The 16,860-nt window shown below is 39.5% G+C and overlaps 1 protein-coding gene and 1 pseudogene across 1 annotated transcript in view; one reads left to right on the forward strand and one right to left on the reverse strand.

Annotated features, from left to right (window-relative positions):
- STPG2 (sperm tail PG-rich repeat containing 2) overlaps positions 1-16,860 on the forward strand; it is a 622,600-nt gene that overhangs the window by 270,130 nt on the left and 335,610 nt on the right. The window lies entirely within an intron of this gene.
- LOC105613656 (DNA fragmentation factor subunit alpha-like) lies at positions 14,952-15,768 on the reverse strand (annotated as a pseudogene).

Below are 16,860 nucleotides of genomic sequence, written 5' to 3' on the forward strand. Positions count from 1 at the left end.
ACAACAACGTGAGTATACATGTATCTCCTCCTCCTTGAGCCTACCTCCTCTGTCCCATCCCACCCCTCTAGGTCATCACACAGCACTGGGCTGAGATCCCTGTGTTATATAGCAACTTCCCACTAGCTCTCTCTTATATGCATAGTTGTGTATATACATCAGTGCTATCTTGTCAGTTTGTCTCACTCTCTCCTTCCCCCTCTGTGTAAAAAATCAACAAATATTGTAAGGTTGTACTCTGGCCATCCACTGTGCTGGATACAATGATTTTGGAAATGCAAAAGAAAATTCAATTTAATCGAATATTTGTAAGTTGAGTTAATTCACAATTTCTCTTTTTTAAGATTTTTTTTTTTTTTAGGACTGGACCTTTAAAAGAATTTAACAAGATGTACCTTAGAAAGTCCAAAATTAATAACCTAAGCATGGGGGTTGCTAGACTAAGCCATTAACTGATATTTAAGATAAATATAAAAAGTATTTATATTCTTCCATTTTATCAGAATACTGTAAATTACTGAAGTAAAGCAAATTATGCCAGCAAAAGTAAAGGAAATTGTATTGGACAGACTTTGCATTTTATGATGCCAATTATTTGATATGATTCTTTCCTTCTTCCATTAATGGATTCATTCTTCCAATAAATGTAGTGAGCAGCTAATTTGCACCAGGCAGTAACTGAATTTCTGAAAGTGAATAGAAAAAAGATAGTTCCTGCACTTTGTGTGTGTGTGTGTGTGTGTGTGTGTGTGTGTGTGCACGTGTGCATGCAAGCATGCTCAGTCATGTCTGACTCTGAAACGCCATGGACTGGGATTTTCCAGGCAAGAATACTGTAGTGGGTTGCCATTTCCTACTCCAGGTGGTCTTTCCAACTCAGAAATCCAAACCCACATCTCCTGTGTCTGCAGGTGGATTCTTTCCCACTGCGCCATTAATGGAGTTTAAAACATAAGCTTTTTAAAGGTAATATGGTGGCACAGTGGTAAAGAATCTTCTTGCCAGTGCAGGAGACGTGAGTTCAATCCCTGGGTTGGAAAGATCCCCTGGAGAAGAAAATGGCAACCCACTCTAATATTCTTGCCCAGAGAATCCCATGAACAGAGGAGCCTAGTGGGCTATAATACATGGGGTTGCAAAGAGTCAGACATGACTTAGCTACTGAACTACAACAAATAACATGCAATTATAATTTATATGTTACAGTTTTATAATTTTAAATTATGTTTATCATTAATTTTTAAATATTTGGGTTACTTTTTTCTATTCATTAGAATATAAGTAAAAATATTTTCTGACAGTATTTTAGCATTTAATAAAAGCACACACTTGTACTCACCATAAAAAACAAAATATACTGGTTTTAAATATTAATAATGCTTTGTGTGTCCATAAGGGCTACTATATCCTGTTACTATTTTTGTTTCTTTATGAGCTAATATTTATATGTTGTAATAATTAAACAGTATATTTACTGTTCTTTCTTGCGCACATTCTATTGAAAGCAACTTGATGTACTAGGATAAAAATAAACTCTAGATTCTGACAGAATGCATTGTAATTGGGCTTATTTATGAGCTAAATGACCCTACAAGTATCTCATTTTTCCCTTCCTATTCCTTTAATATGAGCATTCATGTCATTCTTAATGTGACCAATGTAGTCCTTATGTATGGGAAACAAGAGCACCTTTGATTAATTCACAAACTATGACCAATATCTGTAATTCATTTTTTTTTGAAAATTTTGTTTTGTCTTCGTGCTATACATAAAAATATGTATCTGAAGGCTGTCTTTTCACCTTGTTTAGAGTTTCCTTCTTTGTGCAGAAGCTTTTAATTTTAATTAGGTCCCATTTCTTTATTTTTGCTTTTATTTCCAATATTCTGGGAGGTGGGTCATAGAGGATCCTACTGTGGTTTATGTCGGAGATGTTTTGCCTATGTTTTCCTCTAGGAGTTTTATAGTTTCTGGCCTTACGTTTAGATCTTTAGTCCATTTTGAGTTTATTTTTGTGTATGGTGTTAGAAAGTGTTCTAGTTTCATTCTTTCACAAGTGGTTGACCAGTTTTCCCAGCACCACTTGTTAAAGAGATTCTCTTTTCTCCATCGCATATTCTTGCATCCTTTGTCAAAGATAAGGTGTCCATAGGTGCATGGATTTATCTCTGGGTTTTCTATTTTGTTCCATTGATCTATATTTCTGTCTTTGTGCCAGTACTATGCTGTCTTGATGACTGTGGCTTTGTAGTAGAGCCTGAAGTCAGGCAGGTTGATTCCTCCAGTTCCATTCTTCTTTCTCAAGATTGCTTTGGCTATTTGAGGTTTTTTTTTGTATTTCCATACAAATCTGGAAATTATTTGTTCTATTTCTGTGAAAAATATCATTGGTAGTTTGATAGGGATTGCATTGAATCTATAGATTGCTTTGGGTAGTATACTCATTTTCACTATATTGATTCTTCTGATCCATGAACATGGCATATTTCTCCATCTATTAGTGTCCTCTTTGATTTCTTTCATCAGTGTTTTATAGTTTTCTATATATAGGTCTTTAGTTTCTTTAGGCAGATATATTCCTAAGTATTTTGTTCTTTTAGTTGCAATGGTGAATGGAATTGTTTCCTTAATTTCTCTTTCTGTTTTATCATTGTAAGTGTATAGGAATACAAGGGATTTCTGTGTGTTGATTTTATATCCTGCAACTTTACTATATTGATTGATTAGCTCTAGTAATTTTCTGGTGGAGTCTTTAGGGTTTTCTATGTAGAGGATCATGTCATCTGCAAACAGTGAGAGTTTTACTTCTTTTCCAATTTGGATTCCTTTTATTTGTTTTTCTGCTCTGATTGCTGTGGTCAAAACTTCCAAAACTATGTTGAATAGTAGTGGTGAGAGTGGGCTCCCTTGTCTTGTTCCTGACTTTAGGGGAATGCTTTCAGTTTTTCACCATTGAGGATAATGTTTGCTGTGGGTTTGTCATATACACCTTTTATTATGTTGAGGTATGTTCCTTCTATTCCTGCCTTCTGGAGGGTTTTTATCATAAATGGATGTTGAATTTTGTCAAAGGCTTTCTCTGCATCTACTGAGATAATCATATGGTTTTTATTTTTCAATTTGTTAATGTGTATTACATTGATTGATTTGCGAATATTGAAGAATCCTTGCATCCCTCAGATAAAGCCCACTTGGTCATGATGAATGATCTTTTGAATATGTTGTTGGATTCTGTTTGCTCAAATTTTGTTAAGGATTTTTTCATCTATGTTCATCAGTGATATTGTCCTGTAGTTTTCTTTTTTTGTGGCATATTTGTCAGGTTTTGGTATAAGGGTGATGGTGGCCTCATAGAATGAGTTTGAAAGTTTGCCTTCCTCTGCCATTTTCTGGAATAGTTTGATTAGGATAGGTGTTAGCTCGTCTCTAAATTTTTGGTAGAATTCAGCTGTGAAGCAGTCTGGTCCTGGACTTTTGTTTGTTGGAAGATTTCTGATTACAGTTTCAATTTCCATGCTTGTGATGAGTCTGTTAAGATTTTCTATTTCTACCTGGTTCAATTTTGGAAAGTTGTCCTTTTCTAAGAATTTGTCCATTTCTTCCAAGTTGTCCATTTTATTTGCATATAGTTGCTGATAATAGTCTCTTATGATCATTTGTATTTCTGTGTTGTCTGTTGTGATCTCTCCATTTTCATTTCTAATTTTATTGATTTGATTTTTCTCCCTTTGTTTCTTCATGAGTCTGGCTAACGGTTTGTCAATTTTATTTATCCTTTCAAAGAACCAGCTTTTGGCCTTGTTGTTTTTTGCTATGGTCTCTTTTGTTTCTTTTGCATTTATTTCTGCCCTAATTTTTAAGATTTCTTTGCTTCTACTAACCCTGGGGTTCTTCATTTCTTCCTTTTCTAGTTGCTTTAGGTGTCAGTTCAGTTCAGTCGCTCAGTTGTGTCCGACTCTTTGTGACCCCATGAATCACAGCATGCCAGGCCTCCCTGTCCATCACCAACTCCCAGAGTTCACTCAGACTCACGTCCATTGAGTCAGTGATGCCATCCAGCCATCTCATCCTCTGTCGGCCCCTTCTCCTCCCGCCCCCAATCCCTCCCAGCATCACAGTCTTTTCCAATGAGTCAACTCTTCGCATGAGGTGGCCAAAGTACTGGAGTTTCAGCTTTAGCATCATTCCTTCCAAAGAACACCCAGGGCTGATCTCCTTCAGAATGGACTGGTTGGATCTCCTTGCAGTCCAAGGGACTCCCAAGAGTCTTCTCCAACACCGCAGTTCAAAAGCATCAATTCTTTGGTGCTCAGCCTTCTTCACAGTCCAACTCTCACATCCATACATGACCACAGGTAAAACCATAGAGTTAGGTTATTTATTTGACTTTTTTCTTGTTTCTTGAGGTATGCCTGTATTGCTATGACCCTTCCCCTTAGCACTGCTTTTACAGTGTCCCATAGGTTTTGGGTTGTTGTATTTTCATTTTCATTCATTTCTATGGATATCTTGATTTCTTTTTTGATTTCTTCTGTGATTTGGTTATTCAGCAGTGTTTTGTTCAGCCTCCATATGTTGAAATTTTTAATAGTTTTTCTCCTGTAATTGAAATCTAATCTTACTGCATTGTGGTCAGAAAAGATGCTTGGAATGAATTTACCAAGGCTAGATTTATGGCCCAGGATGTGATCTGTCCTGGAGAAATTTCCATGTGTGCTTGAGAAAAAGGTGAAATTCTTTTTTTTTTTTTTGTGGTGAAATGTCCTATGGATAACAATTAGGTCTAACTGGTCTATTGTATCATTTAAAGTTTGTATTTCTTTGTTAATTTTCTTTTTAGTTGATCTATCCATAGGTGTGAGTGGTATATTAAAGTATCCCACTATTATTGTGTTATTGTTAATTTCCCCTTTCATACTTGTTAGCGTTTGTCTTACATATTGTGGTGCTCCTATGTTGGGTGCATATATATTTATAATTGTTATATCTTCTTCTTGGATTGATCCTTTGATCATTATGTAGTGTCCATCTTCATCTCTTTTCACAGCCTTTGTTTTAAAGTCTATTTTATCTAATATGAGTATTGCTGCTCTTGCTTTCTTTTGGTCTCTATTTGCATGGAATATCTTTTTCCAGCCCTTCACTTTCAGTCTGTGTGTGTCCCTTGTTTGAGGTGGGTCTCTTGTAGACAACATATATAGGGGTCTTGTTTTTGTATCCATTCAACCAGTGTTTGTCTTTTGGTTGGGTTCAACCCATTTGCAGTTAAGGTTATTATTGATAAGTATGATCTCATTGCCATTTACCTTATTGTTTTGGGTTTGAGTTTATATACCCTTTCTGTGTTTCCTATCTAGAGAAGATCCTTTAGCATTTGCTGAAGAGCTGGTTTGGTGGTGCTGAATTTTCTCAGCTTTTGCTTGTCTGTAAGCTTTTGATTTCTCCTTCATATTTGAATGAGATCCTTGTTGGGTACAGTAATCTGGGCTGTAGTTTATTTTCTTTCATCACTTTAAGTATGTCCTGCCATTCCCTCCTGGCCTGAAGAGTTTCTTTGAGAGATCAGCTGTTATCCTTTTGGGAAACCCCTTGTGTGTTATTTGTTGTTTTTCCCTTGCTGCTTTTAATATTTGTTCTTTGTGTTTGATCTTTGTTAATTTGATTAATATGTGTCTTGGGATGTTTCGCCTTGGGTTTTGGGATTCTCTAGGTTTCTTGGACTTGGGTGATTATTTTCTTCCCCATTTTGAGAAAGTTTTCAACTATTATCTCAAGTATTTTCTCATGGTCTTTCTTTTTGTATTCTTCTTCTGGGACTCCTATGATTCGAATGTTGGGGCATTTAACATTTTCCCAGATGTCTCTGAGGTTGTCCTCATTTCTTTTAATTGTTTTTTATTTTTTCCCCTCTGTTTCATTTATTTCTACCATTCTATCTTCTACCTCACTTATCCTATCTTCTGCCTCCGTTATTCTACACTACTCCAGAGTGTTTTTGATCTCATTTATTGCATTGTTCATTATATATTGATTTTTTTTTTAATTTCTTCTAGGTCCTTGTTAAAACTTTCTTGCATCTTCTCGATCCTTGTCTCCAGGCTATTTATCTGTAACTCCAATTTGTTTTCAAGGTTTTGGATCATTTTCTCTATCATTATTCAGAATTCTTTATCAGGTAGATTCCCTATCTCTTCCTCTTTTATTTGTTTTGGTGGCATTTATGCTGTTCCTTTACCTGCTGGGTATTTCTCTGCCTTTTCATCTTGTTTATATTGCTGTGTTTGGGGTGGCCTTTCTGTATTCCGGCAGTTTGTGGTTCCTTTTTATTGTGGAGGTTCCTCGCTGTGGATGGGGTTGGATGGATGGCTTATCAAGGTTTCCTGGTTAGGGAAGCTTGTGTCAGTGTTCTGGTGGGTGGAGCTGGATTTCTTGTCTCTGGAGTGCAATGAAGTGTCCAGTAATGAGTTTTGAGATGTCAGTGGGTTTGGTTTGACTTTGGGCAGCCTGTATATTGAAGCTCAAGGCTATGTTCCTGTGTTGCTGGAGAATTTGAGTGGTATGTCTTGCTCTGGATCTTGTTGACCCTTGGATGGTGCTTGGTTTCAGTGTAGGTATGGAGGTGTTTGATGAGCTCCTATTGATTAATGTTCCCTGGATTCAGAAGTCCTCAGGTGTTCTCAGGATTTGGACTTAAGCCTCCTGCCTCTGGTTTTCAGTCTTACAGTAGCCTCAAGACTTCTCCATCTATACAGCACCTATGATAAACCATCTAGGTTAATGATGAAAAGTTTCTCCACAGTGAGGGACACCTGGAGAGGTACACAGAGTTACATGGAGAAGAGAAGAGAGAGTAGGGAGCTAGAGGTGACCAGGAGGAGAAAAGGGGGGAATCAAAAGGGGAGAGAGCAAGCTAGCCAGTAATCACTTCCCTATGTGCTCTCCACAGTCTGGATCCCTCAGAGATGTTCACAGAGTTACACAGAAAAGAGAAGGGGGAGGAAGGAGACAGAGGTGGCCAGGAGGATAAAAGGGGGAATCAAAAGGAAAGAGACAGATCGAGCCTGTAATCAGTTCCCTAAGTGTTCTCTACAACCCGGAACACACAAAGAGATTCACAGAGTTGGGAAAAGAAGAAAAGGGGGAGGGAGGAGATAGAGGAGACCTGGTGGAGAAAAACGAGAGTCAAAAGGGGGAGAGAGCAATCAGGCCAGTGATCTCTTTCCCACGTAAAAATGGGTACTGAAGATTGGGTTCTTAAAGGTACAAAGTTAATAACAAATATCAAAAGCAGAGATTAAAAATCTAGAGGTTACATTCTCAAAAATACAATATTAAAAAAACACAAAAATTATAAAATATATATATATATATATATGAAGTTTGCTTTAAAAATAGGGTCTTTTTTTGCAGGGTAATAGTAGGTTATAAAAATGAAAATTAAAGGAGTAATAGGGGACTTAAAAATGAAAAAAAAATTTTTTAAATAAAAAAAATGATAATTGTAAAAGTACTTCTAGGACTTTCTCTGGAGCTATTGCAGACAGTGTGGGGTCAGTTCATTTTCAGATAGTTCCTTGGTCCAGCTTGTACTTCTCAAGGTCTATAGGCCCCTTCCATGTAGTCGGTACTAACCACAGGGTTTTAATCTATTGCACCTGTCACTTCCAAAGTGGTTCCTTCTGTTTATTTTAGCTTCTTCTGTTTGTGGTCTCTTCAGTGTCTGATTTCTGCCACGACACAGGTGGGGTGGTGGTGGTCACTTGTTTTAGGCTCACTTGTTCAGTCGTTTTGTGGGGAGAGGAACACTGCAAACAAATATCACTGGCATGTACTCACAGTGATTCAGCCACACTGGGTTTGCCCCAACTCACGGCGTGTGTGCTTTCCCAGTCTACATTGCTCAGGCTCTAGGTTGCTCTGCCAGGAACTGTCTGATGCTGGCCCTGGGTTGCATGCACTCCGCAGATCTAAGCCACTCAGGTTCAGGTTCTCAGGTACTCCACAAAGGTGCAGACTTGGTTGGGCCAGCGTTTTGTGCCTGTCCCAGGTCCAAGCAGCTTAGGTGACCAGGTGCTGATCGCCAGCTGCAGCTCTCCTGGTGGATGTCAACCATCCAGAATCCCAAGAATTCTTGGTTAGCGACAAAGTCTGCTTGCAGATTGGTATAGGATGCCTCTCTGGGGCTGTGATTGCCCCATTCCAGCTCTAGCTGCCCCCTGCCCTCCTGTCTCTGGTAGGGGATGGGCAGGCCTCAGCCGGCTAGCTCTGCCCAGTCCTTTGTTCTGTGAGCGGGCCTGACGGTATCTTCAGTTCATTTCAGTTTAGTTGCTCAGTCATGCCCAATTCTTTGTGACCCCATGAATCGCAGCACACCAGGCCTCCCTGTCTATCACCAGCTCCCGGAATTTACCCAAACTCATGTCCATCGGGTCAGTGATGCCATCCAGCCATCTCATCCTCTCTCGTCCCCTTCTCCTCCTGCCCCCAATCCCTCCCAGCATCAGAGTCTTTTCCAATGAGTCAACTCTTTGCATAAGGTAGCCAACGTATTCGAGTTTCAGCTTCAGCATCAGTCCTTCCAGTGAACAAACACCCAGGACTGATCTCCTTTAGGATGGACCGGTTAGATCTCCTTGCAGTCCAAGGGACTTTCAAGAGTCTTCTCCAACACCACAGTTCAAAAGCATCAACTTTTCAGTGCTCAGATTTCTTCACAGTCCCACTCTCACATCCATACATGACCACTGGAAAATCCATAGCCTTGACTAGATGGACCTTTGTTGAGAAAGTAATGTCTCTGCTTTTTAATATGCTGTCTAGGTCGGTCATAACTTTCCTTTCAAGGAGTAAGCGTCTTTTAATTTCATGGCTGCAATCACCATCTGCAGTGATTTTGGAGCCCCCCCCCCCACCCCCCACCAAAATAAAGTCTGACACTGTTTCCGCATCTGTTTGCCATGAAGTGATGGGACCTGATGCCATGATCTTTGTTTTCTGAATCTTGAGCTTTGAGCCAGCTTTTTCACTCTCCTCTTTCACTTTCAAGAGGCTTTTTAGTTCCTCTTCACTTTCTGCCATAAGGGTGGTGTCATCTGCTTATCTGAGGTTATTGATATTTCTCCCAGCAGTCTTGATTTCAGCTTGTGCTTCTTCCAGCCCAGGATTTCTCATGATGTACTCTGCATAGAAGTTAAATAAGCAGGGTGACAATATACAGCCTTGATGTACTCCTTTTCCTATTTGGAAACAGTCTGTTGTTCCATGTCCAGTTGTAACTTTTGCTTCCTGACCTGCATACAGGTTTCTCAAGAGGGAGGTCAGGTGGTCTGGTATTCCCATCTCTTTCAGAATTTTCCACAGTTTATTGTGATCCACACAGTCAAAGGCTTTGGCATAGTCAATAAAGTAGAAGTAGATGTTTTTCTGGAACTCTCTTGCTTTTTTGATGATCCAGTGGATGTTGGCAATTTGATCTTTGGTTCCTCTGCCTTTGCTAAATCCAGCTTGTACATCTGGAAGTTTACTGTTCACGTATTGCTGAAGCCTGGCTTGGAGAATTTTGAGCATTACTTTACTAGCATGTGAGATGAGTGCAATTGTGCAGTAGTTTGAGCATTCTTTGGCATTGCCTTTCTTTGGGATTGGAATGAAAACTGACCTTTTCCAGTCCTGTGGCCACTGCTGAGGTTTCCAATTTTGCTGGCATATTGAGTACAGCACTTTCACAGCATCATCTTTCAGGATTTGAAATAGCTCCACTGGAATGCCATCACCTCCACTAGCTTTGTTCGTAGTGATGCTTTCCAAGGCCAACTTGACTTCACATTCCAGGATGTCTGCCTCTAGGTGAGTGATCACACCATCGTGATTATCTTGGTTGTGAAGATCTTTTTTGTACAGTTCTTCTGTGTATTCTTGCCACCTCTTCTTAATATCTTCTGCTTTTGTTAGGTCCATACCATTTCTGTCCTTTATCGAGCCCATCTTTGCATGAAATGTTCCCTTGGTATCTCTCATTTTCTTGAAGAGATCTCTAGTCTTTCCCATTTTGTTGTTTTCCTCTATTTCTTTCCATTGATTGCTGAGGAAGGCTTTCTTGTCTCTCATGCTATCCTTTGGAACTCTGCATTCAAATGGGAATATCTTTCCTTTTCTCCTTTGCTTTTGGCTTCTCTTCCATTCAAAGCTATTTGTAAGGCCTCCCCAGACAGCCATTTTGCTTTTTTGCATTTCTTTTCCATGGGGATGGTCTTCATCCCTGTCTCCTTACAAGGTCACGAACCTCTGTCCATAGTTCATCAGGCACTCTGTCTATCAGATTTAGTCCCTTAAATCTATTTCTCACTTCCACTATGTTAGGGCTTTTCGTGGGATAGCTAACCCACAGTCTGGGTTGCTATCTCAAGCTAGATCCCTCAGATTTCCCTTGGGGCATTCATGCTTCGTCCTTACCCTAAGCAATGCAGCCTGTGCCTCCCTGTCCAGCCCCCGCTTGCTAGTGGGGGATGCAAGCATCTAGGCTGCTGTTCTACTGGGAGTTGCTTTTAGGCATGTAATCTGTGGGTTTTAATTATTTATTTATTTTCCCCCCCAGTTATTTTGCCCTCTCAGATTCCAAGGCTCGCCACAGACCCACCAGAAAGGGTGTTTCTTGGTGTTTGGAAACTTCTCTCTTTTTTAAGACTCCCTTCCCTGGATGGATCACCATACCTAACTCTTTTGACTCTCTTTTTATCTTTTATCTTTTGTCCTAACTCCTTTAGAAGACAATGGGCTGCCTTTCTGGGTGCCTGATGTCCTCTGCCAGCATTCAAAAGTTGTTTTGTGGAATTTGCTCAGCATTTAAATGTTCTTTCAATGAATTTGTAGGGGAGAAAGTGGTCTCCCAGTCCTATTCCTCCGCCATGTTAGGATTGCCTCCCAAATAATCTTCTTAAGGTATATTATTGTTTACAATGTCTTGTGGGTCTAAACATTATACATTACTAGTGTATTTGTTTTTTATTGCTGCATATAACAAATTACCACAAACTCAGTGGCTTAAACCAAAACCCCTTCATTAGCCCACAGTTCTGTTGGTCAGAAGTCTAGACATCTCATTGAGGTTATATGCTTAACCTCTCAAAAAGGTTAAAAAAACAATGTTGGTGAAACTAGACTCCTATTTGAAGGTTCCAGGGAAATATCTGTCCCCACATTCATTCAAGCTGTTGACTGAATTAAGGTCTTCATGGTTTTAGGATTGGGGTCCCTGTTTGTTTGCTACGGTCAACCAGTAGACTACTCTGAGCTCTGGTTGAATGCAGCCTGCCTGCATTCCTTGGCAAATGGCTTCCTCTATCCTTAAGCTAGGAGAGGCATATCAAAATCTTACTATGCTTCAGATATTTGACTGCTTCATCTGCCACTTGGTAGAGAAAATGCTACTTTTAAAGGATTCACCTAACTGGGTCAGGTTCATCCAATCTCCATATTTTAAAATCAATTGTTGTTTAGTTTCTAAGTAGTGTCCAGGTCTTTGCGACCCCATGGACTGTAGCTCTCCAGGCCTCTCGGTCCATGTGATATTCCAGGCAAGAACACTAGAGTAGGTTGCCATTTCCTTCTCCATGGGATCTTTGCAACCCATGGATTGAACCCACATTGCCTGCATTGGCAAGCAGATTCTTGACCACTGATCCACCAGGGAAGATCCATTTACTGGCACTTCAATTACATCAACAAAAATTCCTTCATAGTAGTTAACAGATTAGTGCTCATTTGGTTAACCAGGAGATAGGAATCTTGGAAAGATATATTTAAAATTCTGCTTATCAGAATTAGTTTACTCAATTATAGTGAACACATTCCTCAATTTTTCCTTCTTTTGATGTCATTATATCTTTAATTTATTTGTATATAGGACTTGAGATTTTTCCATTAGTGCTGGTTAAGACATGTTAGTTATTTGATTTTTGTGTTTTTTCCCCTTCCATATTTCACTTGGGTTTTAAATTTTAAATAATGACAGTGATTGTTCAGCACTTGAAAATTATCATTCAATTGTATTTTAGCTTCCATTGTTTCTGTATAGAATTCAAAATCACCTAAATATTGTCCATCTAAGTATTGCTTCCTTGAAGATAATGCGTATTTGTTCTCAAGATAGTTTAAATATGTTTCTTTTTCTTCTGTTTTCAACAGTTTTACTATGATGAACCTAGGTATGATTTTCTATATATTTATCCTGATACATGTATACATTGTTTTTTGAGTTTATGCCTTGATGTCTCCCCCCTGCCCCAAATTTGGAAAGTTCTGTCAAACAAACAAATGTATTTTTTGCTTCCAGGAGTTTAAAGGCAGAAATGGAAAATAGGTAGAAAAAAATATTAAAAATATATAAACAAATTTATAGATTATTTTTAAGTGAGCTGTAAATATATTGAACAAATTAATGTTATCTGATGCTGGGAGGGATTTGGGGCAGGAGAAAAGGGGACGACAGAGGATGAAATGGCTGGATGGCATCACTGACTCAATGGATGTGAGTTTGAGTAAACTCCGGGAGTTGGTGATGAACAGGGAGGCCTGGCATGCTGCGATTCATGGGGTTGCAAAACGTTGGCCACGATTGAGCAACTGAACTGAACTGATATCTTAACCATTTTAAATGTATAGTTCAGTGATAATAAATACATCCATTTCTTCAACCATCATTGCCATCCATCTTCAGAACTCGTTCCATCTTTCAAAACTGAAACTCTGTACTCATTAAACAATTACTCCCATTGTCCCTCCCCCAGCATCTACAAATCAGAGAGTTGAGGGGAAATGGATGTCTTCCCCAGTATATACTATGGGCATGTGAATCTTAAAGAAGAGAGGAAAAAGAAACAAATCTGGGGGTTTGAATATGAGCTCCATCTGTTATAATTTTAGTTCTGAGTAGGACTTCCCTGGTGGCTCAGACAGTAAAGTGTATGCCTACAATGCGGGAGAGCCGGGTTCGATCCCTGGGTTGGGAAGATCCTCTGGAGAAGGAAATGGCAACCCACTCCAGTACTCTTGGCTGGAAAATCCTATGGATGGAGGAGGGTGGTAGGCTACAGTCCATGGGGTCGCAAAGAGTCAAACGTGACAGCGATTTCACTTCACTTCAGTACCAGCTATATCACTGGCCAGATTACTAACTCTAGGTTCCTGTCTGGCTTACATGTTCATCATAGCTTGTGTTGTCTTGTTGGTTGAAATAAACCAGAATGCACCAGACACAAGTTATACTAGTCCTTGAAAGACCATTTCAAAATGAAAAGAATGTTCTGAGAATAATGTTATATTAGCATTAGGGTTGCGGAGAAGTGTAAGAGTACAGGATATTTAATAAAGTGCATTTTCTTGATTTGAAGATGCCATAGAGTGCCCAGCAAAATCAGTAAGCAAACTCACATCATGACATTTTGTGGAAATGAGTGTGAATAAAATTTCCTACAGTGTTTTGGAAAAGAGAAAAATGAAATGTATACACAGTGTTTAAATATTAGAATACTTTCTAGTTCTCAACAGCAACATTAGAAAGTATGACTGTGCACAATGCCTTTCAAATGCCCAGAGAAAATAATTTCCAATCCAGAATTCTCTTCTCACCCACAGGATCAGTCTAGCATGAAGGTTAAAAAAGAGGAGGTTTTCAGATACACAAGTTCTCACCAAATTTATCTTCCCTAAACACTTTTTCAACAAATTACCAGAGGATATGTACCCCTAGGCAAGCGGGCCATGAATGCAGAAGACACAAGATCCAGGATTCAATACTGGAAAAAGGACAAAGGAATTCCCAGGATATTGCTACAGATAAATCCTAGAAGGCAGCCAAGCATCAGACCTTAGCAGAAGGGCAAAACAAGAGTAGTGTCTTCAGGAACAAAATGAATATTATAAGTTACCTGTTATGCTTGACTATAGAAGAGTTATTGATGATATTTTATATTATCAATAGGGTCTATAGGCATGCTAAGAGCTTCCCTGGTGGCTCAGATGGTAAAGAATCTTGCAATGTGGGAGGCCTGGGTTTGATCCCTGGGTTGGGAAGATCCCCTGGAGGAGGCTATGGCAACCCACTCCAGTATTCTTGCCTGGAGAATCCCATGGACAGAGGAGCCCTGTGGGCTGTGGTCCATGGAGTCGCAAAGAGTCAGACACGACTCAGTGACTAAGCACTGTACAGCATAGGCATGCTAAATACGTGGAAAAGCAAAGAAGAAAGAAAAGTTCTCGAAGAACTTAAAATGGGGCAGGAAAGACAGTGAAAGGAGTGGCACAGCTATGAACAATATTTGTGTATACATAGTATAAACACTAAATATTAGTTTTAAGTGGTTCTACTGATTATGTCTAATTATTACAACTTTTTGGTCAGAAATTATGATTTTCAAGTTTTAATTTAACATGTTGAAAAGTGAAAGTGAAAGTCAGTCAGTCGTGTCCGACTCTTTGAGACTCCATGGACTGTCCATGGAATTCTCGAGGCCAGAATACTGGAGTGGGTAGCCTTTCCCTTCTTCAGGGGATCTTCCCGAAACAGGAATCGAACCAAGGTCTCCAGCATTGGAGGTGGATTCTTTACCAGCTGAGCAACCAAGGAAGCCCAATTTAACACATTAATGGTGGTGGTGGTGGTGTTGGTTTAGTTGCAAAGTCGTGTCCAACTCCTGCGACCCCATGGACAGAGGAGCCTGACAGGTTACAGTTCATGGGATTCTCCAGGCAAGAATACTGGAGTGGGTTGAGATTTCTTTCTCCAAGGGATCTTCCCAACCCAGGAATCAAACCCGGGTCTCCTGAATTGTAGGCAGATTCTTTACCAAGTGAACTACAAGGGAAGTTTTGCATGTAATAACAGCAAATTGGCAGCTATGATTCAGGGTCTGCAGAGGTGAAAAAGTCCTTATACAAATGTCTCCCTCCAAAGATCAGGGTCCCTGGTGCTTGCCCACTTCCAGATCTAGACAAGACAAACTCAGCTCTGGGGCAGATTTCTCCTTCAGCGCTAAGAGGATCTGGCTTGCAGGCATAACGTCGGAGGAGCTCTCTCTAACGCCCATGTCAGCAGCGTCCCTTTCATCCCCGAGGTCAGCTCTGGACTCTTGCTGCTTCGACAAGATGCTGCCTTCCTTCTCCAAAGCCTGGAGGTAAAGCTCCACCAGCTGTCTGGACTGACAGGCTTCCTCTCTCTGGTCAAGCACCTGTTTTGGAGCCCCTGGACTGCCACATGATTTTGGCCTAGTTTCTGAGGCAGCTCCGAACATGGGACATCAGTGAGCATCTGAAGCTCCTCCTTGGACATCAGGATGATGCTAGATAGGTCTTCCTTCAGCTGCCTGGCCACGTTCTTCCATTTCAACGCTGCCCTGCTGTCTGTTTCATCTCTGTCGAAGGATTCTTGGGTTATCCAAGCTGTACCTCCTTCTGAATTGTGTGTCCACTTCTCATTCCCAGCCAATGCCACAAACTTAGTATTGACAGGAAGACACAAGAAGTAATTATCGTCATCCACTGTGGTGCCATCCTCTGCCAGGACCAGGGTGGCTGACGCCTGGGTCTTAATGATGGCCAGAACATTGCAAGCCTTGTTCCTCAGCTCCTTGAGGCATGAGGCCTCCATGCCTTGCTGATCCCGGCTGTTGTTGCGGCGCAGCAGACACTACGTTAGAGCCCAGATCTTGCTGGGTTCTGGAGCTGCAGGTCTGCTGGCTACCTCCATTCTCTTCAGGGTGGGACCAGACTGACACAGAGAAGTCAGGTAGTCTGGGGCGTGGAAATCTTCCCCAACTCTACCCCCCACAGCATGCCAGGAAATGGAGCTGAGCAACCAGGGAAGCCCAGTTTAACACATTAGGATCAGATAATCCTGTTCCTAAAGCTTAATCATTTCCATGCAGTAGAATACTACAATTGAGTACATGAAAAATATGTTTTAGTCACATATAATATTCTTTTCAAGCAAGCCGTGTTGAATTTGTGGAGCAGATCCTTTTCAGAAATGCTACACTGTTCTAAAATTAAATTAAAATTCAAACACTTGGAACATAGAAATTAACTCAATTTATATTAGAAGATATAATAAAAGATTTTACATAGTTCAATGTAGGATAATTGTTATATAAAGTGTATCTAGATGATTCTACAAATTTATTAAAACTCAATACTGTATGATATGATAGTTTTATATGGTAGCTTTCCAGAAAGCTCATATTATCCAATTTGCTATAATTATTGGAACTGCATTTCAATTAAACACTTAGCAATTTCCTTGTTCTTTTTGAAATATTTTGAAACCCATTAGTGTGTCAGTGACTTGGCATTGCTCTCTAATTGCAATAGATTTCGAGTGATAAAAATTGATTTTTTTGTAGCGTACTTTGTAGAGTCAGCATTGGTTACCTGAATACATTAAAATTCTCTTAAAACATTATTTAATGTTGTTAGAAGGTTTCATTGTCTGAATTCAAGATTATGTATGCAGATTATTCTTCACTGCAGTGATTTGTATTTTGAGGAAATGTAATGAAATGTGAAATCCTAGGAAATATTAGGATATTGAAAACATATTTTAAAAGCCTCTTTACATGTAAAGCTAAATTTTGCCACCGTAGGTTCAATGTATCTGTTAGCATTTTAGGGATCATAATGTAATTTTTGTTATAAGTATATTACAAAGCAATAACAGAAATATTAAATTTATAATTTCAGAGGACAAACCTTTATCTAATTATAGTCAGTAACTTTCACACCATTTACTTTTTATAATAAAAACATTTATTATATTAAAATTATAGAAAGTACAAAGTTATTACTTTATATCTCAATGGTTTTTTATAA

Source organism: Ovis aries, chromosome 6 (assembly GCF_016772045.2).
Source record: "Ovis aries strain OAR_USU_Benz2616 breed Rambouillet chromosome 6, ARS-UI_Ramb_v3.0, whole genome shotgun sequence".
Taxonomy (NCBI): Eukaryota; Metazoa; Chordata; class Mammalia; order Artiodactyla; family Bovidae; genus Ovis; species Ovis aries.